Source organism: Pantherophis guttatus, chromosome 3 (genome assembly GCF_059756535.1).
Source record: "Pantherophis guttatus breed Tessera chromosome 3, ASM5975653v1, whole genome shotgun sequence".
In the NCBI taxonomy this organism is placed as follows: Eukaryota; Metazoa; Chordata; class Lepidosauria; order Squamata; family Colubridae; genus Pantherophis; species Pantherophis guttatus.
In genome coordinates this window covers 87,557,594-87,582,502 of record NC_142065.1, presented here as the reverse complement: position 1 = coordinate 87,582,502, position 24,909 = coordinate 87,557,594, and the positions used below count along the sequence as shown (strand labels likewise).

The 24,909-nt window shown below is 45.8% G+C and overlaps 1 long non-coding RNA gene across 1 annotated transcript in view; it reads right to left on the bottom strand.

The window, feature by feature from the left end:
* Positions 1-875: 875 nt before the first annotated feature.
* Positions 876-24,909, bottom strand: part of LOC148114655 (uncharacterized) — a 29,803-nt gene continuing 5,769 nt past the window's right edge. Inside the window, exons 2-3 of the long non-coding RNA XR_015732877.1 lie at positions 11,874-11,950; positions 876-969 (exon numbers count right to left, since the gene is read on the bottom strand). This is a non-coding gene — a long non-coding RNA (uncharacterized LOC148114655). The remainder of the gene's footprint in view (positions 970-11,873; positions 11,951-24,909) is intronic.

Here is a 24,909-nt window from a genome sequence, read left to right as displayed (position 1 = left end):
TTAGCCATCACTGCTCTAGTGAGTACATGTCAATGGGCTTTAAGCAATGCACTGTGACTGAATGCTTGGTGACAACAGTCCCCTTAGTTGACATTAGTTGCTGAATGTAGGTAGTTTATGGTAATGATTGTGTGATGTGAGTACTGTGCACCCCGAGCCAAAAATATCTAAATATGGTAAACCAGGAAGATCTGATTTGTGTGATGAAGAATGAAGTGGATGACTTGTTACAGCTTGTGATATGAGAAAGGTTGCTGAACTGATTAGGAACAATTGTCGTATCAGTAAAAGAGAATGTTTGTAGCTCAGTGTTGAACAGTGGGGTCCTTGGTGCACTCTGAGCCTGGTTGTTTTCTTGAAGACTTTTCATTACCAAATTGATGATGTTACCAAGGATCACTAAAAAAAATGCCACCTACTGTATCAGGCTGGCATTGCATAGCCAGGCATGAATCACATTATTAATATAAAGTTTGTGCAAGATGGGCTCCTCACCTGCTGATGGCAGAGATGAAAGTTTCAGTAGTTGGAATTTGCCAGCAATTATTATCGTGCTGTGAGAATGAAGGTAAGGAATTTCTTCACAGCATAATGTCAGCCTAGAAAATATTCTGCCCCAGAAATGAAGTGTCAATCAAGTCAGAATTGCCGGGCTTACAGTTTTTGGGGATTTAGATGGTGTTATTTACATGGATTTCCTTGAACTTCACACTGCTGTCAACTCTGACTGCCATAGAGCAACACTTTGCAACAATGGATAAAACAGAGTTTAACTACAAGGAAATGTTGCTGCCTGTCAAAAATAGCCTTCACACCTCAAAAGTCACCCAAGTGGCAATTATAAAATTGGGTCTCAGCATCTTACCTCAATTGCCATAGAGTGCAGTGCTTCCATCTTTTCTCCAAATTGAAGTATCCCCTTCGGGTACCGATTTGGCTCAAAGGAAGAGCTGAAAAGGACTGGTTAACCTGGCCGAAGAGAAAAAGTATGGAATTCTTTTCTGATGGTTTTAAGAAGCTTTTCCATTGTCAGCAGAAGTATATAGCAAATGTTAGTAATAAAGGTAGTCGTCAACTTATGACCACAATTGAGCCAACATTTCTGTTACTAAGTGAAGCATTTCTGAAGTGGATTTTACCCCATTTTGCAACCTTTCTGGCCGCAGTTGTTAAGTGAATCACTGCAATTGATAAGTTAGTAACCCGGTTGTCAAGGGAATCTGGCTTCCCCATTGACTTTGCTTGTCAGAAGTTCTCCAAAGGTGATCACATGACCCTGGGACACTGCAACCATCATAAATATGATGGCAGTGGCCAAGCGTTTGAATTTTGATCACGTGGCCATCTGGATGCTGCTATGGTCGTAAGTATGAAAAATGCTCATAAGTCACTTTTTTCAGTGAAGTTATGAGTTTGAACAGTCACTAAATGAGCCCTTGTAAATCAAGGATTACCTGTAAGAGAGCTCCTTTCCAAGCTTCTTTTTCTGATTCATTTATTAAAATGTGTCTATTTAAACTGAAGTTATAGAGACAGGGGTATTATTTGCATTCAGACTTCGTAAGGATCACCAGGAATTTTTCTGCAAGGAGCTGTAGATCAAGCTGCAATGTGACAAAGTGATCAAAATTTCGGTATACCACTTGTAGTGGTTGCATACCACTACAACACAAGTACTCGTGCTTTTTAAAAAAGTTTTTTAAAAATCTAAAAATCCTGTTTTAAAAGTATCTCATCCAGATGGATCACACTTTCCTTCCGTCTTCACGCTCTTCTGGTGGCTGCCCCAACTTTGTAGCAGCTCGCAATGGCCGCCTTCCCAGCTGACAGTTTAGGGAGCATTCTCCAGATCAGTCAGGGAGTTTGCGGGCTCCCTGAGATTGTCAGTGTGCTCCCATCGTTTATCGCCCTTACGAGATGATTCAGATGCAAAAAGGACCACCCGACAGCTGAGATTTCGACCAGTCCCATGGGAGCTCCCAAGGGACACGTCGTCTCGCCACAAGCCCCCCCCCCACAACCCCCCACCTCACCATCTCTTCTTGAGGCCTGAGCCAATCAACTTCTGAATCAGCTGCAGGGCAAGAAAAAATGTTCACAAGCCAGTTTGCAACTGGAAATGCTGGAGCTCTGTGGTGTTTGGGGGTAAGGCATTTTCCGCTGGAAGGAATCACTGCTTCATCTTTTTTTTTTTTCCCCTCGTTCCTGAATGTCAGTTGTTCTGTGCAAACAGAAAGCTGATTTGGCAGATTTGCACTTTTCATCACTACCAGACAAAGCAAGGAAGTCAAGTTGAGGCACTATACCAGTGATGGCTAACATTTTTGCCATCACATGCCAGGAGCTGGGGGGAAGGGGGGGTCACGCGCACTCATGTCCACACCCATAATTCTATGCGCCCTGCCCCTGCGCATGTGTGAGTGACCCCCCTGCTCCCCCCTGGCACGTGATGGCACAGTGGGCCTGGTAGGTCCCACCAAAAGTTGGCAAACAGGCCATTTCCGGCCTCCGGGGGGTCTCCGGGGGGGGCAGGAAGATCGTTTTCACCCTCCCCAAGCTCCTAGAAAGGCTCTGGATGCTGGGGAGATTGAAAAACGGGCCTTCCCCACCATCCCCCGAGGCCCTCCGGAGGCAGGAAATAGACTGCTTTTCTATTTCCAGTGGGCCCAGAAGGCCCGAAAATCAGCTGGCCGGTGAACCAGACCTGTGCTCGCATGCCCACCGATATGGTTATGTGTGCCATCTGTGGCACACGTGCCATAAGTTTGCCATCACGGCACTATACTGTACCTCATAGAAAATCCTTGGATACTTGGGGGGGGTTCGTTTTTCTTTTGTTGTGACCAAAATCTGGCTCACCTTAAGCAACCAGATCACTTTGAAGTTACATAATTTTATTTGCATGCATACAGTCAATAATAATAACAACAACAATAGCAACAACAACAACAATAATAATAGAGAGAGCCAGGATGATCCAGTGGTTAAGGCATCAAAATAGAAACCAGGAGACCATGAGTAGTCCCACTTTAGGCAGGAAAGCTGGCTAGGTCACCGTCGGCCAGTCTCTCTCTCTCTTTTTCTCTACCTCCCTCCCTCCCTCCCTCCCTCCCCCCCCTCTCTCTCTCCCCTCAACTCACTTCACACGGTTGTTATTATGGGGAAAATAGGAGAAATGAGTATTGCGTATTTTCGCTGCCTTAAGTTATTTATAAACAATAAGAAAGGTGGGATAAAAATCAAGCAAACAAACAAACAAGTATATATTGGATGCCCAGCCATGTTTTGATACTTTGCTGAGAGGCAATGAGCAAAAGAAAAACCAGAGCTTACATCCTTTGAAAAGTGAAGGCAAAAGAAAGAAAAAGGCAGACACAATGGCCATCACAATGTTATTTGGGATATTTCAAATAAACCCATCCATGTGACATTATTATTATTTATCCCTTCCTCCTAGGTCACCATACTATCTTTGAGATACGGTTAATGAATATAAACCATTTGGATTACTGATCCCTGCCCGATTCCTCCTCCTGTTGCCACCCAGGGTCAGTTCAGTTTGCTGTGAATGTTTCTTTACAAGGGTCCTTTAAGCAGTGCACAGGAATGGGGAGAGAGCTTCTGATAGGTTTGGTAGTGAATGCAGCTCACACAGGCTTGGGTGGAGATAACCTCTTAGCACCACGCTTCCTTTCTCTTCTGTGTAGAGGACTGTTTTTGCATGGCGAAGTAGATTTTTGTGGTTTGCAAAATCTGTAGCAGCTCAACGTACAAACTAGTGTTTACTCCTCGCTCATCGCGGTTCACAATAGGCAGAAATTAAGATGTCTGATGGTTTTTTTCACAGCGCGTTGGGGAGATTTTTACCCTCCTTTTCAGTGTTGGAAGCCAGAAGTATGGTTGTGCTCTTAGTATCACATTCTTTAACAAAAGCACAGAAACATATTACAGCAAACTTAAGAATGTATTAGGTACAATTTTTGGCAACATTGCCTTGTTAATAAAGTTGACAGCTTCATAAAATGTACGGATAGCCCTCATTTATCAACTGCCTCTGTTTGCAGTTATGACAATGATGAAAAATATCTTTGCAAGCAATCCTCCTATTTACATATTTGCAGGTCTGTAAAGGAAAGGAAAGCTGAAGTAAGGTCATAAGCACAATGTGCTTCACTTAATGACCAAGTTGCCGGTTCCAATTATGATTGTAAAGTGAGTACTACATGTACTAAGAAAAGGTCCCCAGGTTCTAAACTAAGATCCTGAGAAACTATTTTATATAGTTCAACTTACTTAGGATATAGCCTAAGTAAGCATGCGCAAGATGGCAGTCGTGAGGTGAGGTGCTGCGGCTGGATGGAGGACTTTCTGGGGCTCGAGGGGGTGCTGCAGGGGAGCTCGACCATCAGCGACCCCTGATTCGGTCGGATGGCTTCGGGGCGAGGGTTTTGCGATCTTCCTCGCCCCTGGACGCCCCCGGAGTCGGAGGCGGCGAGGGAGAATGTGGCCGCGCTGCTCCGACTCCGCCGACGCCGCCGAGAGCCGAGCCGAGTGGGGAGTGGAGATCGGCGGCGCTGCTGGGAAGGAGAAGGAGAAGGGAGAGTGGAGCCGAGCCGAGCGGAGAGCAGAGAGCGGAGAACGGAGATATGGAGATGTGGCTTGCTGGCGGCGGGGGGGTCAGTCAGCGGAGGGGGCGAGGGTTTTTGAGATCTCCCTCGCCCCTGGACATGCCTAGAGGCGCCGGCGAAGAAGTTGGCTGCGCTGCTCCAACGCCGCCGAAAGTGGTGCTATGGTGGTTTGTTTGTGGGCAGCGATAGCAGCAAGGTGAAAGGGGAAGTATGGCTGTGGGGCAGCGAGTGGTGGCAGCCTGTTGAAATTTCATCTGCCCCACTCAGGAACTTCCTCAGTGGCCCCTGGAAACCGGGAATGGTGGCGTGGATATCAGCGGGGGTGGTGAGGCCGGCCCCAACATTAAACTGGGCCATGGCACACCCCATGGAAGCACTGGAGCTGTTCTCAGGCCCTATTGCCGGAGAAGGGGCCTTGCTAGAGGGTGAAAACTGAGAGGAGCATAACGGACTGGAGAAGAAAGACCCCCTCCCGGGATATCTTGGCAGCTGTAGAGGACCTGGAGGCCCCCTGTGACATCCAATGGAGGCTGGGGTTTGGATTTGTTATCCCGGAAGAACTGAACTATCTGAGGAATGTAGGGCTGGGGGGCGACAGAGGAGTTTTCCGTCACATAGATACCAGCCCTTTTCTCCTCCCCCTCCCAGGTACTGTGTCTGCCTAAATGGGCTTATTATTCGCCCTAATTGAGGGAATCTTCTTTCTCCCCCCCCCCTTTTCTTCCCCTCTTCCTTCTTCCCCTTCCCTTCTTCCCTTTTTCATCGGGACTTACTCGAATATGATCTTGAGTATAAGACTTTGCCAAGGATTTTCCATCTTCACCCCTGGCATGACTCATAGACTGACTGATAGACTGATAAATCTTTCTTCCGACCATGGTCAGCCAAATTGATGCAACTGTTGAGGGGTCCTCTATTACATCATGGCTCTTGTCTGTGGGAGAACTTTTTCAATCTACTGCCCCGTGGGGTTCCGCTGTGAGAGGGCAGGCCGGAGGTCGCCCCCATTGGAGGAGATAATTTAGGACCCTCCTGCTGTTGTGGGAGGACAGTTGAGACACCAACAGCACATCGATGAACAATTGGCTGTGTTACATCTTTTGTGAAGTCCCCTGTCTGAGCTTTGGGCCTCCATCGCTGCATTTTGGAGATGTATACGACTGCAGATCTTCTTGCGCTGCGAGATTCCCCCTTCTCGCAGATGTGGCCCTCCTCACTATCGAGGGCCCACCTCAAGGAAGGGTTTTGGGACCCAGAGAGGTGGCATGTGAAAACGAGGGGATTGAGGGGTTTTTTAACAAAATTTTTAGTCAAATTTTTAAGGGATCCTAGGGAGGGGGAGGGTCAGATTGGAATTCGGGCTGTGGGTATGGGGGATAACCCACAAGGGGGAGGGTCGGGTCTGGCAGTGAAGCGTGGTGTGGGGGATGGAGGGCCCGGGATCGAGGGGGGGGTTAGAGCTTGTCCGGATAGTTTTTTGAACATCAGTACTGTAGGTGGGAGGGGTAGATATGGCGGGAGCAGGGGGCCATATCGTGTTAGGGGAGTGCGCACTCGCTGTCTACGAGCGGTGGCGTGCTCCGGCCCCCAAGGCTCTACTCGCTCCTCAGGTTGCATAGACCCTCAGGACCCAGGCCTTCGGCTGATGCTGTGCAATGCCAGGTCCGTAGTAAATAAAGCCCCCCTCATCTGTGATCTTGTTCAGGAGGGGGGTGCGGACCTGGCAGGTATTACGGAGACCTGGTTGGGCCAGGAGGGGGGGTTCCCCTCGTTGAAATGTGCCCGCCAGGTTCCCAAGCATTCCATCAGCCGAGGTCACAGGGGAGGGGCGGGGGGTAGCGGTTATCATTAAAGAAGGTCTGAGACCGAGGGAGGCCACTGTTCCTCAGACGGCCGGCTGTGAATCCCTTTTTGTGAAATGGGGTCATGGGGTTCAGATGGGTTTGCTGATCACATACCTGGCTCCCTGCCACGTGGCAACAGCCCTGCCCGAGCTACTCAACGTCATCGCCGCGGTGGCGGTTGATACCCCTAAGCTTATGGTTATGGGGGATTTCAACCTGCCGTCCGTGGGTGAGACGTCAGAGATGGCTCGGGAGTTCATGGCTTCCATGACAGCTATGGACCTGACCCAGTTAATTCATGGCCCTACCCACACAGGGGGAAACACGCTGGATCTGGTTTTTGTCTCTGGACAGTGGTTGAGGGATCTTGATATAGGGGATATAGTTACTGAACCCTTGTCATGGTCAGATCACTCTCTCCTTCGTCTCGACTTTCAAACCGCTGCACCCCGCCGCAGGGAGGCGGAGCCGGTCAGATGGTTCCGCCCCAGGCGCCTGATGGAACCTGACAGATTCCAGACGGAGCTTGGGCCATTTCCTGAGGTTCTGGCACACGCCTCGACTGGAGACCTGGTGGCCGCCTGGGATAGGGCGGCTGCTGGTGCTCTGGATCGGGTCGTGCCTTTGCGGCCTCTGACCCGGCGCCGATCTCAATTGGCTCCTTGGTTTACCGAGGAGCTGAGGGAGTTGAAGCACCGGAAAAGACGCCTAGAGAGTAGTTGGAGGGCCAGTCTTCTTGAATCTGACCGGACACTAGTAAGATCCCACATTAGGAATTACTTAGTGGCGATAAAAGCAGCGAAATGTAGTTATTTTGCTGCTCTTATTGCGTCATCAGATAATCGCCCGGCCGCCCTCTTTAGGGTGACCCGCTCCCTGCTCCACCAGGAAGCGCGGGAGGACCCCTTGGAGGGTAGAGCCGAGGATTTTGTTCAGTATCTGTATGACAAAATCACTCAGATTCGGGAAGATTTGGACTCCGACTGGGTAGTCTCAGGGGGAGAGACAGGGGCAGGTCTTGAGAATGTTATCTGGGATGAGTTTGATCCTGTGACCCCTGAGGACGTGGACAGGATTCTGGGTAGACTGAACGCGACCACTTGTTTATTGGACCCGTGTCCTTCCTGGTTAGTACTGGCTTCCCGGGAAGTGACACGAGGCTGGCTCCAGGGGATTATAAACGCTTCGCTGAGTGAGGGTGACTTTCCCGCCGCCTTGAAAGAGGCGGTGGTGAGGCCTCTCCTCAAGAAGCCTTCCCTGGACCCGGCAATGTTGGTAAATTATCGTCCGGTCTCCAATCTTCGCTTTGTTGCGGAGGTTGTTGAGAGTGTGGTCGCGCAACAGCTCCCCCAGCACCTGGATGAAACGACGTATCTGGATCCGTTCCAGTCGGGCTTCAGGCCCGGGTACAGCACGGAAACGGCATTGGTCGCGTTGGTTGATGATCTCTGGAGGGCTCGGGACAGGGGGTGCTCCTCTGTCCTGGTCCTGTTAGATCTCTCAGCGGCTTTTGATACCATCGACCATGGTATCATGCTGCACCGGTTGGAAGAGTTGGGGGTGGGAGGCACTGTGTTGCGGTGGTTCTCCTCCTTTCTCTCTGACCGGTCGCAGTCTGTGTTGACAGGGGGACAGAGGTCAACCCCGAGGCCCCTCATATGTGGGGTGCCGCAAGGGTCGGTCCTCTCGCCTCTCCTGTTCAACATTTATGTGAAGCCGCTGGGCGAGATCATCCGTGGTTTCGGGGTGGAGTACCATCAGTACGCTGACGACACCCAGCTGTACATCTCCACCCCGGATCACCCCAACGATGCCCTTGAAGTGATGTCCCGGTGCCTGGAGGCCATACGGATCTGGATGGGGAGGAACAGGCTCAGGCTCAACCCATCCAAGACTGAGTGGCTGTGGTTTCCGACGTCCCGATATAGTCAGTTGACGCCATCACTGACTATTGGGGGCGAATCATTGGCCCCCATGGAGAGGGCTCGCAACTTGGGCGTCCTCCTGGACTCACGGCTGTCTTTAGAAGAGCACTTGACGGCCGTGACCGGGAGGATTTTTCATCAGGTTCGCCTGATTCGCCAGTTGCGTCCCTTTCTGGATCGGGACTCTTTACGCACGGTCACTCATGCCCTTGTCACCTCCCGCCTGGACTATTGCAACGCTCTCTACATGGGGCTCCCCTTGAGGAGCACCCGGAGGCTCCAACTGGCGCAGAGTGCGGCCGCGCGGGTGGTAATGGGAGCGACATGGCGTTCCCATGTAACACCTCTCCTGCGCGAGCTGCACTGGCTCCCGGTGGTCTTCCGGGTGCGCTTCAAGGTTTTGGTTACCACCTTTAAAGCGCTCCATGGCTTAGGACCCGGGTACTTGCGGGACCGCCTACTACCACCAATAGCCTCCCACCGGCCGGTACGCTCCCATAGAGAGGGGCTCCTCCGGGTGCCGTCAGCCAAACAATGCCGACTGGCGGCCCCCAGGGGGAGAGCCTTCTCTGTGGGGGCACCTACTATCTGGAACGAGCTCCCCCCAGAGATACGGAGGATCCCGGATCTGCGCACCTTCCGCCGCGCCTTAAAGACCTTACTATTTCACCAGGCCGGCCTGGCCTAATTTTCCCCCTCTTTTATAAAAGATTTTTAAAATTTTAAATATTTTTTAGTATTTATATATTCAATTTTAAATTGGTTTTAAAAGTTTGGGGTTTTAAATTTGTCGGGGCCAAAATTATTTAATTTGATTTTATTCTATTTTTTAAATTTTGTATTGTATGTGTTTTTATTGTTTGGCTGTGCACCGCCCTGAGTCCTTCGGGAGTAGGGCGGTATAGAAATCTAATAAATAAAAAAAATAAATAAATAAAAAACTTCAACCTTAATCTATCTAGCTTCTTGGATCAATATTGAGTGACATCACTGGCCCAGGGTTTCATATTGGAATCTTTGTTGTATATCTTCATACAGTGGGAAAAAATGAATGAGAAGAGACACACTAAAGTTAGGAGTATAACTTTTATAAGAAAGTATTCCCGAGGCTGGTACTTGCATGACAGAAAAATAAGCTTTTAGGAAATAACATAGTATTGGGAAAATCTGTCTTAGTTTAGAGGCTGCAATATGCTCTCCTCCATTATTATGGGGGAAAATGATAGAGATGAGAGAGATAGCTATAGTGAGAGACAGAGACAGACAGAGAGAGAGAGAGACAGAGAGACAGAGAGAAAGACAGAGAGAGAGAGACTGCCTGCAAAGGATACAGAAATGTCCATCTAATATCCAGGAAGTATTAGGTAAAACTGCCCCATTTGATATTACCTGGAACACTTTTCAGAAATCACAATGGAAAGGCAACTATATTGTTGCTCTGTAGCACAGCAAATCTTTTTAAGAAGTTTAGTGAAAAAGCTGAAGAAAAAAATTGTTTGTGACTCTTTTGACTGACTGGGTTGGTTGGTCTTAAGAAAAGAGACAGAGAGAAAGAGAGAGAGAAATAGACAGACAGACAGACAGACAGACAGACAGACAGACAGAGGGGGAGAGAGAGAGTCAGAAAGACAGAGAGAGAGAGACAGAGAGAGACTGAGAGAATCAAATGAAAAAGGACCAAAAATAGATGACAAAGTGAACTGAACTGTGAGAGGAACAATGCAGTCCAAAAAGTATGAGTCAAGTCAAAGGAAGCAGTTCACCCCAACCATGAAAAGTAAGTCTTTTAGATAAGAAAAAAAAAAAAGATAAAAGCTCAGCATCCACTCTGCTAACAGCCTCTACATCTATTGCCCATAATGGTCAATGGGCATTTGGTAGATGTAGAAATCTGCTGCCTGCAAAGATGAATTCCAACCATCTTTCCAAGAGATTACTGTGCAGATCTAGCCTTAAATGTGGTATCTTTAGCAGACCCAAATGCACTTCTTCTGAACTACACAGCTTTTTTGTGTCACAGAAACAGCAGTGAGCATTCCATTGAAATCAGCAGTGTGTGGATTCTGTAGGAAATGTTTCTTGCAATGGGACAGGAAGAAAGAGATAATCTTGGCAAAAGTTTGGAGTTCATTTGTTGATTAGTAACTTTTTCCTCATCGGCTAACATAACATTAGCATTATTTGAATTTTACAGCGCATCTGTGAAGTTGGAACTATATGCTTAATCCTGGAGCTACAGATTTTGTATATAATTGGTGTATGTATATATGTATATGTATACGTATATGTATACGTATACGTGTGTGTGTGTGTGTGTGTGTGTGTGTGTGTGTGTGTTTGTGTGTGTAGGTCTTTGGTTATTCGGGTTTTCTCCCACATAAAATTGGAAGTGTCTTGGCGACGTTTCAACGAAGTCTCATTCATCATCTTCAGGCTGGTGTTTTCGGCTTCGTGCTTCTAGGAGCATGAAGCCGAAAACACCAGCCTGAAGATGACGAATGAGACTTCGTTGAAACATCACCAAGACACTTCCAATTTTACGTGGGAGAAAACCCGAATAACCAAAGACCTACATACAAACACCCGCAAAAACCTCAGAATATATATATATGCTGTGTTTTCCCAAAAATAAAACCCTACTTATATTTTTTTGAACCCTGAAATAAGCACTTGGCCTTATTGCCATGCGCTCAAAAGCCCGATTGGGCTTATTATCAGGGGATGTTTTATTTTGGGGGAAACAGAGTACACACACACATACATACATACACTCATACACACACACACACACAAACATATATACTTAAATACTTGTGCATAAGTATTTAAAAGAGTCTTTTCAAACAGTGGAAAAGATTGGGCACAGCTGGAATTTCAGCTGAAAGAACCATCAAAGACAGCCCTTAAAATACTTCACTTTAAAACTGTTTCCACAAGAATATAGCATGATAAAGACAAACCAAGAGGGCAGCAAGATTTTGGAAGGTATGATTTCCAGATGGCTCTGGGATAAGAACACAGTGAAGCAGCTGTATGGATGTGACTTATTTGTTTATCTCCTAGAAATATGTCAGAAGGCTGCAAAGGAGTTCATATAAAAATGCTATTAATGCCCCCAAATTCATATTTTTTTTAATGCGATAGGCTGAACTTCATCAAAAAATTGCCCATCTCTACATCTTGTAAGAGGAGGCACCGAGTGTGTGCCACATTTATTAATGAGCCAATAAACATTTTAATTAACATTTGGAAGTTAGAGAACTGAAATACTCTAATGAAATTGAGTGCTTCCAGCTAAATCCCATTTCCACGTCTACAGAAGAGCTGAAACTTATTTACTGTCACTAGGATAACATCAATAAATAGGTATCAAAATGCATAAGAAAACACTGAAATTCCGTTCACATATGGACAACATAGTTGCATGGTTTAACACTGGGTGGCGCTGTGATTTGGTTTATTTTAATGGTACTCACCAGATCCTATTAATGTTCTGTTCCTTTTTTCAGAAAATTCTTGCATATCTTTGGGCCAAATCTGTCCACTGACACATCTATGAGAATTTTAAAACATACTATTTTGTCATTTTATTTCTTCACCCAAAATCTGATAGTTTTATTTTTTTTTAAAATTTATAAGGAAAAAAAAATATCATTGTAAGAAGTGTTGATCTCTTTTTTTTAACCAAACAGCAAGGGGAAATTAACTCATCAAATATAACAGGACATAACATAGAGAAGAGGATCAGTCACTTCCCACTCAAATTATTATCCAAAACTTAAAGCAATCCCGTCACCGAACAGTATTTCTCTTTCCCTCCCTTCCTATTTTGTTTTGAGGCTTTTGTTTAGTTACTGCTGTAAAGAAATGTTATGTGTACTTTTTCTTATTTCTGCAACTCCAAAGCCGCATTGTATAGTAAAATGTACTTATCAAAAAATGCATATTTTAAAGAAAATAAATCCATACTTAATTTATTGGGAATATGTGCACCGAACTTCAAGTAGGTTTTCGTGCAAACTTGTTTTTTTAAATGACAATGTCATACAAGTTGGGATAGGATTAATTTTAGATTGGAAAACAGAGAAACTCGGGCAACATTAAACTGGTAGATTTGCCCGTCCTTAATAAAAAGGGAACTATGAAAGTACAGATGTATTTCAATCAGCTTTAGATTAAATACAGAGCAACAATAATCCCAAATTCTAACAATGGAAATTAATGAAGCACATTTTAATTAGGCCTGCCTTGCTCCTGGATGCTATTAGTATTGACACTAGAGAGCATCTGTAGCAAAGTGAAATGCAAGTAGATAAAGGTATCAAGTCAGGTACATAAATTAAGGATGGAACAGACTCACACACTACATTGGGGAAACAAAGATTAATGAAAATCAGCTTCTATTTATGCAGTAAAAGCTTCCAGCAAAAAAAAAAAGAAAAAAGCAGAGAATAACATCTCCAGAATAACAAGTTTTCTCTTTGTTTCCCCCTATTCTATCTTTCCTTAAGGATATATGTCATTGCAATAAACAACACCCGCCCCCCCAAAAAAACACCCCCACATCTGGCTCCCTGAGATCTTTCAATCAACATTTGCATTATAAAGTGTTCTTTGTATATGCATTGCAAAGCCGAGGATAAACTCCCAGTAAAAAAATAAATGGAATCAAATAGTAATGAACTCAAGCAAAAACAAATATGTTTTTCAATGAGAAAGTAAGGGGGAGGAGGCAAGGAGAACAGGCTTCTGCATTACTAATAGCAATAGGGAATTGAGTCCCACAGCCATGGATCAGAGTAAATAAAAATGAGCTCTCCTGACACATTCATAAAATAAATGGAGAGCCAAAAAAAAAAGGCAACCCGGTAAACAGAGCAAGAGAATAAAAATGTGCCGTGCACACATTACGGCATGTGCTGGCAATTCCTTTGCTGTGGCTAATACCCGCTGGGTTGATGAATAACTAATCTGTAGTATTTAAAAATTAGTCCTACATCTGCTTTTGAAACTATTGAAGGGCAACTTTATGGTTCACTAGAAACTCTGGATGGACTTGATTTTTTGTCTCAAAGCAAATTCCCCCATAAAGACATACTTAAACTTTAAACATACTTGCTGAGGGCACTATTAGTTTGATCTTTGGATCAAACTAGTCTTATTCTTCCAAACTTTTAATTTGTATTTTTTTAAAAAAAAAAAACCAATTTGCTTTTATAAGTGTTTGTCCTGTTTTTCCAAATGTTTTCAGATAGTGTTTCACTTTTCAAGGGGGGGAAATGTACTTCAATCAATTCTATCTTTGTTAATCAATTTTAGACGGAAGACGAAGACAAGTAAAGAGATTCATCTAAAGCTACTACACCATTAGTGATCTTGTACTGGAGACAACCATTAAAAAGTTGTCAACTGTTATAGTGAGTTAGGCCCATCCGGACAGACAAATGAAAGCTGATTGACAGAGTGATCTATAAAAACTCTCAGCATTGATTGTAATAAAATTATCATCATCACTTTTTAAAAAGTCTGGAAATTGAACTCAAGTCCTTGTGACTTAATGGACATATTTATATAGCTTTCTTGGCAATAGGTTATATAGTTTGGCCTACAGTCTGGCTACTCATACAGTTCACCCTTCCAAATATCTATCAGTTGAACTGATAGATATTTGAAACATTTGCTAGACCAATTCTTGAATACAGCTCATCTGTCTGGAACCCGCACTGCATATCGGACATAAATACAATCGAGAGAGTCCAGAGATATTTTATGAGAAGAGTCCTCCATTTCTCTAACCGCAATAAAATACCTTAGGCCATCAGATTCCAAATTTTGGGCTTAGATAACTTAGAACTACACCGACTTCCGTCTGACCTAAGCATAGTACATAAAATTATCTGCCACAATGTCCTTCCTGTCAATGACTATTTCAGCTTCAACCACAACAATACACGAGCAAATAATAGATACAAACTCAAGATAAACTGTTCCAAACTCAATTGCAGAAAATATGACTTCAGTAACAGAGTGGTTGATGTCTGGAATGCACTACCTGACTATGTAGTTTCTTCCCCAAACCCCCAAAACATTAACCTTAAACTGTCTTCTGTTGACCTCACCCCATTCCTAAGAGGTCTGTAAGGGGCATGCATGGTAGTGTGCCTACCATCCCTGTCCTAATATTCCTTTTTACTTACTCTTTTCATGTATTCAAATTATGTTTATACTTTTACCTGTTATCTTATATATGCTTGACAAATAAATTTATGATTATGATTATTACTTATTAGCTTCTGAGGTCCTCCAGCATCCACTACTTAGTTTTACCTTCTGAGTTTTTCAAAGTTAGAAGGCATCCCATTGGTATTTTTATAGGAGATGTTATAATTTTCTAATTCTAATTATGTTTAATATTTTTAAATTTAAAAGGTGAAATACAACGAAGCTTTCAATACATAATCTTAACAAATAACTCCATTGAATTCAGTAGGAAATACACTGACAAAGTATTCAGCTATCCTATTACATATATTTGCACTCTTAAATAAACATTTGACCCTTCATTACAATATAGAGTACTTTAATCAAAGTTAGGTCCATTTAAATCGTATCAAGGTCAAAAGAAAGAGTTGAGCACATGCTCGTATTTCCTCCATAAACATGAATGTGGTTTTAAAAAGTGCACAGTTTAGGCTAGAAAGTGTCATCTTTGGATAAATATCCCCTTGATCAATTCTTTTAGAAAACTGTAATCCTATAATTCTTGCCTGTGCGGTGAACTGAAAAGGAGCTCTAGTGCTAAACAGACCCATATTTATTTATAAAGCATTGTTTTCAGAAGGAAAATTAAGCATGTGACTCCTCAATATGACTTAAAACTGTTCGGTGCATTTGAAATGAGGGCATAGGAAGTGTGTGTGTGTGTGTGTGTGTGTGTGTGTGTGTGTGTGTGTGTGTATTATGTATGTATACTGTGAGAAAACTAGGATTCAAGGATTGTGCAACTTTTGTAACTTTCCCCAAACTTTGGTGTTGCACACAAATTGCCTCAACTCTAGGTAAATACAAAGGATTAGGCTCAGCTGCCAGAACTGTGCTGCATACAGACAAGCAGTCCCTGGTGTGATACTACACAAGTTTTAAAGAAATTGGGTCTCACTATTTCTTGCCAGGGAAACAACACTGCGATCAGCAATTCTTCTAATTTCACAGCGGAATAAACTTTCTCTTTGTTCAAGCTACCCTGAGGGAACATGGAAAAGACCAGTAGCAGCAACAAAAATTACACTGGTCTAGATTTACTTTTCTGTATTTTCCCACATTTCCCTGTAACCCACCACTACTCTCTCATTTTCTAAAAGGATTCAATATTCTAATAAAATTAGATAGGGGTATGTGTGAGACAAAGAGAGAAACAGAGAGAGAGAGAGAAACAGAGAGAAACAGAGAGAGAGAAAAACAGAGAGAGAGAAACAGAGAGAGAAACAAAGAAAAACAGAGAAACAGATATGGAGAGAGAGAGAGAAACAGAGAGAGAAACAGAGAAAGAGAGAGAGAATGGGCGTTGGTCCTACCTGAGACGCCCGTTCTCTCCCCTAGGAGGGAACGGCAGGCAGCGCTGGGTAGACTCTGTCAGTTGACCAATCAGGACCGGGTCTGCAAAGAGTTTAAGCCCCGCCCTTCCTGTCGTTCCCCAGTTTATCGGCGAGGATTTCACTGCAGACTGGCGTGTCTCCTGCTAAGAAAGAAAGAGAGGGTAAGTAGACCCCGCCCCACCCCGGCACCGAGGCTCATTCCCAACAGGGTGGGGGCTGCCTGCCGTTCCCTCTCAGGTAGGACCAACGCCCATTCTCCTCCCTGACAGGGAACGGCAGGCAGCGCTGGGACATACCAAAGCTTGATGTCCAAGGGCGGGCAGCTGGGAAGAGCCGAAGATCAAGGTTGATGCACACGTTGTAGGACCCGTCTGCCGAATGCCGCATCCACCGACGCATAGACATCCAGACGGTAGTGTCTGATGAACGGCGTTGGAGTAGACCAGGTCGCCGCCCTGCAGACTTCCTCCAGAGAAGCCTGGGTAGCCCAGGCCGCTGAGGTGGCGGCGCTCGTGGTGGAGTGTGCAGTCACACGGTTGGGAACCAGTTGAGACTGGGACTCGTAGGCGAATGCAATTGTGGCCCGGATCCAGCGACCCAGGGTTGGAGCTGAGACCTTGGATCCCATTGCAGTAGGTTGAAAAGAGACGAATAAGGCCTCGGTCTTGCGAAACGAAGCAGAACGGGAGATGTAGATTTTCAAGGCCCTTCGTACGTCGAGAGTGTGCCACGCCCTTTCTAAGTGGTGAGATGGATTGGGGCAAAAGTTAGGCAAGGAAATTTCCTGCGAGCGATGATACAAAGAGTTAACTTTGGGAAGAAAGGTGGGGTCCAAGCGGAGGACAACTTTGTCTTGATGAAAAACACATAAGTCTTGGCGGACCGACAAGGCGGCCATTTCAGAAATGCGACGAGCGGAAGTCACTGCCACCAAAAGGGCCACCTTGAAGGAAAGAAATTTCAATGACGCTTTCCGGAGAGGCTCGTAAGGAGGCCGAGTCAGCGAGGTCAAAACCTTTGAGAGGTCCCAGGTAGGGAAACGGTGGACTACGGGGGGACTCAGGTTGGAAGCGCCCCGAAGGAATTGACGAATCAATGGATCCTTGGTAATAGCTGCCAAAGACGCACAAGCCGAGACGGAAGCCAAGGCCGCAGTCTGGCGACGTAGAGTAGAGGGGGCCAGTCCGGACTCAAAGCCATCCTGGAGGAAACCGATGATGTGTGCTACCGATGGTGAAGTAGGAATGATTCCTCGAGCTGAACACCAGTTCGAGAAGGAACGCCAGGTGGACTCGTAAATACGAGTAGTGGACGGCCGTCGGGCAGCTTGCATGGTATTAATGGCGGCGGGAGGAATATTAACTCGAGTCAAGAACTCCCGCTCAGTCTCCAGGTGGTTAGTTGCAGCCATTGGGGCTCCGGGTGTACTAGACCCCTCTGGAGGAGGCAAATCTGATCGCCTGGAATCCGCCAGGGGCGGGCAACGGACAGGGCGACTAGGTCCGAAACCAGGGCCGGCAAGGCCAGTGTGGCGCTATGAGGACCAGTTCCGACCCTTCTGCCAGAAGCTTCCGGATGACTCTGGCGATGAGTGGAAGAGGGGGGAACGCATAAAGAAGGACGCCCTGGGGCCAGGGGGATCGGAGGGCATCCACCGCCTCCGCGCCTGGGGACGGGAATCTGGAAAAGAAACGTGGAACCTGATGGTTGATATTGGTAGCAAATAAATCAAGTTCAGGGCGGCCAAATCGATTAGACAGGTCCTGGAAGAGGCTAGGGTGGAACGTCCATTCAGAATGGTCCACCAGATTACGGCTAAGGGAATCTGCCTGGATGTTAGATTTACCAGAAATATGAGAAGCCCGCAAGGAAGCCAAATGAGATTCAGCCCAGAAACCAAGAAGTAGAGCTTCACGAAGAAGGGACCGGGAATGAGTTCCACCCTGCTTGTTAATGTGGGCCTTGGCAGAGACATTATCAGTTAAAACCAGCACGTGCTGACCCTGGAGCAGGTGTTGGAAATGACGTAAGGCTAGAAAGATGGCCCGTAACTCGAGGAAGTTGATGGAAGCACCTCGTTCCTCGTCAGCCCAGACTCCTTGGACCATATGGGAGTCCAGGTGAGCCCCCCAGCCGGAGAGGCTCGCATCAGAGGTGAGCACCATCCTATGGGGCTCCCTAAACAAAGTGCCCTGGGCAATGGCATTTGAACCCCACCACCGTAAGGAATCTAGAACCTTAGGGGGAAGAGAAACCTTACGCAAAGAAGAGACTGAAAGGGATCGTTGAAACGGGAGAAGGTACCATTGGAGAAGCCTGCTGTGCAAACGGGACCAGGGGACAATGTCGAAAGAAGATACCATTTTGCCTAGGAACCTGGAGAGAGTAAGGATAGATATGGGTCGGCCTTCCAAACATAGAGACGCCAGCTCAGATAGGCTGGACTGGCGAGCCGGAGAAAGAAAGACTGTGGATGAGAGGGTGTCAATGACAGCACCCAAATGTTGAATACGAGTTGAAGGGGATAGGGAGCTCTTGGCCCAGTTGATAAGGAACCCATGGGTTTGAAGGAGACGGAGTGTGGTAGAGACATCCTGTCGAGCCCCTTGAAGGGAGGAAGAAAGGATAAGAATATCATCCAAATAGAATAAAATGCGAATAGGGAGGGAACGAATATGGGCTACCAGGGCCGCCATCAACTTGGTGAAGACCCTGGGGGCAGAAGAAAGGCCGAAGGGGAGGGCCTTATATTGATAGTGAGATCCCCTGTAGAAAAAGCGGAGGAATTTACGGTGGGGAGGAAAAATGGGAACATGCAAATAGGCTTCGGTTAGGTCATCCGAAGCAAGAAAATCCCCCTCCCGGATGCATTCCAAGATGGTAGAAAGGGAGTGCATCTTGAACCGGCGGTATGTTATGTACTGGTTCAGTGCCTTTAGGTCTAAGATGGCGCGCCAACCCCCCGAAGCTTTAGGGACAAGAAAAAGCCGGGAGTAAAAACCTGACCTGCGTTCCGATGGAGGAACCACCTCAATAGCCTCGATGTGGAGAAGGTGGGCAACCGCTGAGGCCATAGGGGAACGGGAAGTAGGGTCCTGTGAAAGAGTACAAGGAACAAAAACACGAGGAGGGGAAGCCCTAAATTCTAAACGAAGGCCGTCTCGAACCGTAGAGTGAACCCAAAGATCAGAGGTAGCCACCAACCAGGCATCAGAGAAGAAAGAAAGATGGCTCCCAACGAGAGAATCTGGAGGAAGGCTAACGGGTCTTGTGGAAGGGGCGGCCTCTGCCACCACGGAAGGACCTTCTGGGAGGAAATCTAGAAGAGGACCTGACCTGAAAGTCTTGGCCTTGCGTTCCTCTGGAGGAATAGTTACGAGAGGAGCGGCTGAAGGAAGAGCCGATATCAGACAGGCGAAAGGACTGGGATCGTTGGTATGGTTGTTGTCGAAAGTCCGAGCGACAGGAGACCACAGGAAAGACCTTCTTGTGATCCCTGGTCTCGACCAGAATCGGGTCAAGGGAAGAACCAAAAAGGTTAGAGCCTTCATAAGGAGAGGCAGCCAGGCGCCATTTATTCCTGGCATCAGCTTGCCAGTGGCGAAGCCAGAGGAGCCTGCGGGAGGTAACTGAGGATCCAATGGCCTTGGCTGCAAAACGGGCCGTATTAAGGGTGGCGTCGGCCGAAAATTCGATGGCCGCCAAAATCTTATTAATGTCCTGGTGGGAGCGTGAGTCGGAGGCCGGAAGACGATCCTGCAGCTGTTTCAGCCACAAAATAGAGGCCCTGTTGAAAAAGGATGCCGCTGAGGCGGTTCTTACCGCCCATGCTGAAGCTTGGTGACCTTTGATAAGAGTCCGCTCAGCATGTTTGTCTTCCGGACGCAAGGACTCCTCAGGAGGACCTGCCAAATGAGAGGAAGAAGCCAGGGAGACAACTGGAGCGTCCACATTCGGCAACTGTAACAAGTCAGAAAAGTCAGTGGGGATAGCATAGAACTTTTTATCCTGGGAATTGGGCAGGGGCCCAGAACCTGGAGACGACCACTGTCTTTTCACCACATCTGAAAAGAGCTTAGGTGCAGGCAAGGTGTCCACCCGAGCTGGTAGTTCTGCGAAAAGAGAAGCGGAAGGGTCGTCAGATGATGGGTTAGCTGCAGAAGCAGGTGGAACCGGCAACAGTTTGGTAACAGACAAAGCCTTAAAAAGCAAAGAACGAAAAAGGTGAGGTTTGAAGAGGCCTATAAAGGCCGGCTGGTCAGGAGCTAGGCCCTCATCCTCAGACCATTCTTGGTCCAGGGCAAGATCCTCAGCAGAAAGGGAGATCTGGCTGGCCGAGGCAGGAGAAGATGGTCTCTCCAGGTGAGACGAAGGTTCCACCCCCCGTGAAAAATGACTGACTTGGCTGGAGCAGTCTAAAATGTCTGAATCAGCACGCTGTTGTAGGCCCTCAGAGATGCCCTGGCGGATGGCGGTTGAGATGAGGGAAGCCAGGGCGGGAGAAATAGTAGAGGGCAGCTGGTCATCGGAGGGGGGAGGTGGAGGGGGGGAGGATCAATGGAAGGAGGAGGAGAGGATATATCCTCCCCTTGGTTTGGAGGCACAGAGGCAGGAGAATGATCTTCCTGAGGTAAAGTTGCAAACAAAATGGCCGCTTCATCAGGAGCAGGGGAAACCCCCGTGACAAGTCGATCTGGAGAAAGTGAAGATCTATGGCAGATCTGGGGCTGGGCCTCAACACTAGAAACCCCAATAGGAGCTTGGGGGGTGGCAGAGGCAGGTGAAGGCAAGCATTGCTTGGAGGCTTGAATTTGAGCCTTCTGAACCGCCCTTTCCAAAGCCCTATGGCGGCGCTGCTCATCTTTCCTGGCCTGCGCTGACTTCTCCGGGGGGGCAGATGGCAATTTGGACCTTTTGTGGCCTCGATGCAGGCCTGAGGGCCCCTCGCCCGGATCACTGTTGTGGCGCTTCCTATCCTGATGGGCACCCGCCCCATGACCAGTTCTTGAAGAACGGGAGTCCGCCATCTTGAATTTACCCCCGTTGGCGCCAAAACAAAGTTAAAATGGTCTCCCTTGTTACTCACTGCGGCCAAACGATCCGAGAGGCAAGCGGCTCCAAGCGGCGGCTAGACTTCAGCACGGAGCTGTAAGCTGCGAAGCAAAGGCTTCAATGAGCAGCAAAAGCGCCTATTTAGAAATGGCCAGAAAGCGCGGTGCAGGACAGGGCTACGGAGCGAACTCGTGGGCCCTGCCTGAAACTGCCAGCCGGCAGCGAGGAGCGGCAATCGATCCTGCGCGGGGCGGAAAAGATCCCCCCTTCTTAGGCTGGGAAGCTGGGATCGCAGCCGGGCTCCTTCCAGACGTTGTTTTTGTCCTAAAATGATTGTTTTAAATTTTCTATCTCAGAGGATGCAGGAGACACAAGTGTCCAAGTCGACCGAGTCGATAAACTGGGGAACGACAGGAAGGGCGGGGCTTAAACTCTTTGCAGACCCAGTCCTGATTGGTCAACTGACAGAGTCTACCCAGCGCTGCCTGCCATTCCCTGTCAGGGAGGAGAAACAGAGAAACAAAGAGAAACAGATATGGAGAGAGAGAGAAAAAAACAGAGAGAGAGAAACACAGAGAGAAACAGAGAAACACAGAGAAAAACAGAAACAGAGAAACAGATATGGAGAGAGAGAGAGAAACAGAGAGAAATAGATATGGAGAGAGAGAGAAAGAGAGAGAGAGATGACAAAGATGACAGAGTTGGAGATGATAGAGATGGAGATAGACAGAGACAGAGATAGCTAGATAACATAGATATAAATAAAGTTATAAGAAAGGGCAGCATTAAACAAACACACATTCCTCTCCTGATACACACTCTTTGGAGAGAACTAATCAGTAGCGGTCTTTATCCTGGAGTAAGAATCAAGAGAAGATGGTTGACAGAAATTTTCCAAGCTATTTTATTTGAAATCCGAGTTTGGCAGAGAGAGAGAGAGAGGAAAAAAAATCTCGTCACTTTCAGGCCCAGCCCTCGCTGATGTTCAGCCCCTGACAAATCATCCCTAAGGAAACACAACTTCAATCGAAAATAAGATTCCCCTTTCTTGTTTTACATTTATTAGCTTTTGATACTCCATTTATTTCCGTGAAAGGCAAACACACATATGAAATCCAGTCCCAATAGGACCTTTAAAATGCATTGTTGCCTGATAAGATAACTAGATTGCATGGTTGGTAATGTGGGGTATTGTTTTTAAAACCCTGAATGGCTTGAGTCCAAGTATAGCAATTTAAGGGATACCACTTCTTAGAAGATGGGTTTTCCCTTGACTATGATATTAGAGAGAGGTAGCTCTCTCTCTCCAAAGTTCAAAATATTCACTTGAAAAGGGCAATGTTCCCAAAATATCTACTATATATTTATTTTTATGTGAAGCTATGTGAAGTTAAGTCTCAATTTAAAATCCCAGAATGCAGTTTGCAAAGAAATTTTTATCAGCATAGCCTGCCAGTGCAGCTTCTCCAAAGGTTTCTAACATGGATGAGATGTCTTCTGACACTGAACTCAGACTGGTCAGTTGATAGGGAAAGCAAAGTTCTCACCAGAGACAAAATAATATCAATATCCTGATATTAAGATGTTTTTCTATGTGTTCTTCCATCATTCCTTGGCGTTTATTATGAACACCAACAATGCTTCAGTCAGAAAGGCTGCAATAAAATAAATAGGCACAAAGACCTTTTTAACCAATATCATTTAGGGTTTTTTCGTTTTTGCATTTCCCCTAACAAAGGGAAGGGGAGAAGAATATGGACTATGATAGAGTGTCTGTTCTGTTTTAAAATGGTGTTTGTTTGTTTGTTTGTTTGTTTATCTCATTAGCATGCAGATGGTGCATACTCTTTTTTACCTTGCTGTTTAAAATTAATTGAAATGGCTGGAGGAGTTGTGTGTGAACAAGGTTATTTGTATGGTTACAAAACCACTGTTGTTCTTTTTTAAGTACAATTCCTTCATGATGTGCTCACAAAATGGGAAGCTGGGTCACCACCAACAAGGTTTCAAAGCAATCCCATTCTGATAACAAGTCCAATCTGACATTTGGGCTATTATCCCATACAAAATTAAATTTATTATATTCCATCCTCTGCAGTTATTGTGAAGTAGCTTGATCGTATGCAGATCACAGTCTTCGGATGTGCAAAACATTTTTTTTTAAATATCCCAGTTCATCAATGCATGTGATGCTATCGTTAAACTAAGCACTACAAATACTGTGTTTCCCCGAAAATAAGACCCTGTCTTATATTTTTGAACCCCGAAATAAGTGCTTGGCCTTATTTTCGGGGAAGTCTTATTATTTTGGGGTGCATGGAGCAAGATGAGGATCCTCTTGCAGTCTTACCTGATTTCCAACTCTGTCTCCCTAACCCTAACCAAAGGAAATTGTGGGGACCAGCTGAGCATGCGCTTAAATATTTTCGGGGAGGGCTTATTTTCAGGGGGGCTTATTTTAGCATGCGCTCAAAAGCCTGATTGGACTTATTATCAGGGGATGTCTTATTTTTGGGGAAACAGGGTAATTGGTTGCTCTTTTGTGTGAGAGACAGAAAGAGACTGACTATGCTACTGGCCAATATTATGTGGCTCACTAAGGTTCTGGTAATTTTCTCAGGTAATCCAAGTCTTTTTAGGGCAATGGCTATTTTAAGGTAATGAAGCTAAGTTCCCATATGCGTCACCATTTGAAAGCCAAGGATTATGCTTTCCTCTCTCCTTCCCTCCCTCCCTCTCTCTCTCTCTCTCTCTCTCACACACACACACACACACACCTTGACTTACTGTTCTGAGCAATGAATTTTGACAAAGTATCTCATTACATGCTACTTAGCAATTGAGTTCAGGTGTCCTTTTATATTTTTCTCTTTCCCCTTTGCTTTTTCTTTCTGCATTTTCTTTTCTTAAGGCCAACCAAGCCAGTCAATCAAAACAGGAAAAGAAAAATTCTCCAGCTTTTTCATTGAACTCCTAAAAAAGATTTGCTGGACTACAGAGCAACAATAAAAATTGCCTTTCCATTGTGGTTTCTTAAAAGTGTTCCAGGTAATCTCAGATGGGGCAGTTTTACCTAATGGATATTAGATGGACATTTCTGTATCTTTTGCATGCAAAGTCAGTCTCTCTCTCTCTCCCCCTCTCTCCCTCCCTCTCTAATCGCTCTTCATCACTTCGGCAAAGTTTGCCCAGAGTGGACAAGAAATGATATTATTTTCTTTTGGTTATTGGTTATCATTTATGTCATGTTTTTCCACCATCTAAGAATAGCCAGCCCTTTAGGCATCTAATAATACTGAAAAAGCAACAAAACAATTTTCCATAATTAAATCCGAAAAAGCAGAGCACATAATTGAAGCATCAGATTAAAAAGCCCACCTGAAGCACCTTAACTTCACTTAATGGCAAACACGAAACACAGATGGAACAAATTTGTATCTTTTCAGTAAGTAAGGGCACAGTAAAGTGCCCAAATGAAACAGCTCAAACTTCTCTTGTGACAAGTCTAGAATCCATCAAAGTTAAGATACAGAGAAAAGCCTTTCCTTTAAAGCTTGGGGTGTAGACAGCATGACATAGAAAGAAGAAATCCATGAAGTAAGAACATCAAGACAAAAGAGGAGATATCTAGACCATCATTCTTTTTTTTTAAAGCAGTCAATATGATTTATTGGGAAGCGTGGCAACAGGATCTGAAATTTGTAACCCCATATTTCTCACATCCCTAAGCAACTATTTTGAGGGACATACTGGCTCTTCTTTGAAAATGACACCAAAAGTCATTGATGGGCCAATTTCTTCACGAATTTGTTTTACCAAGCACTCTTTTTTTAAAAAAAAAATGCCGCTCTAATTGGCAGCCACG